This window comes from Ictalurus furcatus, chromosome 2 (genome assembly GCF_023375685.1).
Source record: "Ictalurus furcatus strain D&B chromosome 2, Billie_1.0, whole genome shotgun sequence".
Lineage (NCBI taxonomy): Eukaryota > Metazoa > Chordata > Actinopteri > Siluriformes > Ictaluridae > Ictalurus > Ictalurus furcatus.
The window spans coordinates 38,383,970-38,387,770 of NC_071256.1; the positions used below are offsets into that span (position 1 = coordinate 38,383,970).

At 44.5% G+C, this 3,801-nt stretch overlaps 1 protein-coding gene across 1 annotated transcript in view; it reads right to left on the reverse strand.

Annotated features, from left to right (window-relative positions):
- syt3 (synaptotagmin III) overlaps nt 1–791 on the reverse strand; it is a 42,754-nt gene extending 41,963 nt beyond the window's left edge. Inside the window, exon 1 of the mRNA XM_053618577.1 lies at nt 577–791. The gene's annotated coding sequence lies outside the window, so the exon portion shown is untranslated. The remainder of the gene's footprint in view (nt 1–576) is intronic.
- Between the last annotated feature and the right edge of the window lie 3,010 nt (nt 792–3,801).

A 3,801-nucleotide genomic window follows, 5' to 3' on the forward strand; every position in this document is an offset into this window, starting at 1 on the left:
TAAACCATTCTCCGTGAGGTACAGTATCTGTGACTATTAATACTCATAGTATCTGAGAAAGCACAAAAGCGACTCCCCAAACAAACGACGCCGCATTTCTGAAATCTACACGCCGTTCCCGACGCCGGCGCAGAGACACGCCGTGCTCTGGCACAAAGCGCGCAACACAAAACCTCTCATTGACTGCTGTCCAAATCCGGGTCGATATCTTCAGGAAAAGCAATACACCGCAGCTGAGACCTGGCAACCGGCGAGGTCAGCGTCCAATCACACGGAGGAGCGGCTGACCCGAATCACGCGGCCCGATCGCTTCTCGGAGGCTGTGGTGCCGTTGAGATCAGTTTCCTGAGCTGCTGTGGTGATAATTAACCTGAGAGCGTGACAGGGAGCGCTGTACTGCAGCGATACGTAATAAATTATTCAACTATTACCGTTACCATCGTAAAGCACCCGAAGTCCTTTCTCCCTCTTACAACACGGCAACTTGCCAACAATTAGACCTTTCTATTAAGTAAAATAATGACACACCATACTTTTTTACATCCCTGAAACACGTCAGTTCCTGTTCTCACTTACGTTATAGCAGCTGTAAACAGTCGCTCCCTCACCGTCCTCTCTCTATTCTCTCTCTCTCTCTCTCGCAGCTTACCAAGAAACCACAAAGAGTTCAAATATGTCCGAAAACTTAAAGTTACCGCTTGACCTCTGGCTGTTACAAAGCGCTGACACTGGAGACTCCTTCCATAAACGTTAAATAAACATTGTATCTCCTTGCAGTTCCGCACGTACAAGTCCCTGTGAATGAGCTGTTACTATAGAAACGATAACCTAGCTGTTATAGACAGTTAAGCAACACCTTCTGACCAATCAGAATCCAGAATTCAAGAGCACTGGGTTATAGTGAATCTGCAGATCTTTCATTCTGAGCATTATGGTAAAATCATCTGAAGGAACGCTTCTATAAGCCTGGCACTAATTCTAACGTAACATTGAAAGAAAGAAAATTCTGTTTTTATTGCTGTTTATTTGAAATCGTTTCAATCGTTTAATTGTTTAATTTTGTCATTATTTGTATTGTTATTCACCCGTTAGCCTTCGGAGCCGCCATTTTCCAGAACTGCAGTCTACCTGGAGTCTCCTGAAGTAGGTGTATAGTGCTCGGAGGCAGAGAAGTTAGGAAGGCTGAAACGCGACCCCCGTTAATAAGAATCATAAAGCTGAAGCGTCGAGATTGAGCCAAGAAAAAGGTTTTACGGATAGATGAGATGAGATGAGAGCGACTCTTGATGGAGAGTACATGGCTGGGCCCAGGGCCGGATCACTAATGGACACGGGCCACCAGTTCGAGTCAGGCGCCAGGAAGGTGGGGGAGGGGGAACGGTGTGGGCTGCTATCGTTAAGGATGAGCTTAGTTGGATCTTTTCAGGTTGAAGATGTAATGAAAACGAAACTGCTGCCAGTTTCTGGAAGATACGGTCTTCAAACCGTGTTACAGGAAGAAATCAGCAGCATTCAAAAAGACCACCAGCTTTATGGAGGACAGTCTCTATCACATGCGGTCCAAGTACTCCACTGCCAGGCTAGACTTCAAAAAGGCGTCAGAAATGACCAGATAACGACCTGGCCCTGTTCTTCACCTGATTTAAATCCAGTTTGGATCTTGATGGAAGACAATACACTTCTCGGAACAGCTCCTGAGAGACTGTGGTGGCTGATGACGCTTACTGAAACGAAGATTGGCTAGACTGGTCACTGAATATTTTTGAAAGCCCCAAAACATTATTTTTAATTAAAATATGTTATTTTACATTAGTTATTTGCACGAGCGGCTCGTAGGGCTAATCCCCGGCCCTCCTCCTTCTTTCAAAGATTAAAAATAATCATTATAGGCTTGATTTCTGTCATTCACGACGTCTTACTTGCAGTTAGCAAACATTTTAAAGAGGTTTGTGTTGGATTTTTATATTTTTTTTATATGAAGCAAGGCTGTGAGCCTAACTAACGAGCCCAGCACTGTAGATTCACAGTCGCATCACGTGATTGCACAGTGTGACACGCCCCCTACGTTTGAGCTTCATAGCCCAGAGCCTGTTTCAGTGACGTTGCCGTCGTATGTCATCGGTAGTCGTGGTTTCGGAGGCATTCCTTGGTGTAATGAACGTGAACGATGTGAATTATTTACTCTTTCTTAATTAAGGAACAAATTACACAAAAGGACAGAGGACGAAAAAGTAAACTTAGTCTCTGTTTTGTTTTGGAAGAAAAAAGGGTCACGACTTTTCTGTTACCGTTATGTTTTTTATTCAAATGCAGCACGAGCCCAGTCGAGCATTATGGGTTTCAAACACTAAAAATGATAAACCCAATCTTCTTTAAGTGTGTGTGTGTGTGAGAGAGAGACAGAGAGAGAGAGAGAGAGAGAGAGCACTGAAGGTGTGTAGGCACCCTATTGTTATTCGACCTTTTCTTATTATTCTTCTGCGTCTTCTGGCTAGGGTGTCTATGGCAGTCCTTAAAACCGTCTCATGAAAAGTTGTGAAATTTGGCACACTGATCGAGGAGGGTCTAAGAAACATTCAGACCAAATTTGGGCCAAATGCTGCCAACGCTCTAGCGCCACCATTGGGTCAAATTTGGGCCTAATTTGTAACTTGTAAAAACTTTTAAAAAGCCATAAAATCCTGGTATCCCTGGCTTCCCGGGGTCGAGACGATTACGTCAATTTCCTATATATCTAATTAGATTTTCCACTATCTAGGATTTTTTTGCTGGTTTTTCTGCTGCTCCTCCTACAAATTTTGTCCAGTCATCACCAAATTTGTCACAGAGTAAGCTTCACAAAAGTTATCGGAAGAATACTCCAAACGGTTTGTCCATAATGGGCCAACCAGTCTGATCGTTAAGCTGCCAAACAGGACGTTAGGCTGTATCTCACCAAGGACTTTGAACACTGACACTAAACTTGGTAGGCACCTTTGAGACCATGACCTGAGACTATGCAGCAAAGTTTGTGCCAGTGCCACCTACTGGTTAAAAGTTACAATAACATGCTTAAAAAAGCTTACATCTAACTGCCATTTATGCCACGTGCCCAGAGCAGTAGCAATCACAACCACAGATCAAAGTAACAACAGACAAAACCCCCAGGTTACAGCAGTAGCAGCAGCTGCGGCAGCAATGCCACCCTGCTTCCCATTTGTTCATCTAGACCTTTCATCCTACACTCAGAGAATTCCACCACAGTCCCTGGTCAAACACACACATCATGAGTGAAACTACAGATCAGTCATGAATCCCTTTGCACCATGATGCTACACCTCCAAACTTCACTGTTGGTGTAGTGTTTTTAGGGTGTTGTGCAGTGCCATTTCTTCTCCAAACATGGTGTGTAGTATGACAGCCAAAAAGTTCAGTTTTTCTCTCGTCTGACCAGACTACACTCTCCCAGTATTTCATAGGCTTGTCCAAATGAGTTGTAGTAAACTTTAAACGAGCTTCGACATGCCTTTTCTTTAGTGATGGAGTCTTGCGGGTGAGCGTGAGCAGTGGAGTGCATTGCCTATTGTTTTCTCTGTGACGATGGCACCTGCTGCCTCCAAGTGTTTCTGGAGCTCTTTCCGAGTGGTCCTTGGCTCTTGGGCTACTCTTCTGACTGTTCTTCTGACTCCCTGTTCAGAAATCTTGCGAGGAGGTCCTGTGCGTGGCCGGTTGATGACGGAGTGATGTTGCTTCCACTTCTGGATAACAGCCCCAATGGTGCTTACTGGAGGATTCAGAAGTTTTGAAATACGTCTGTATCTG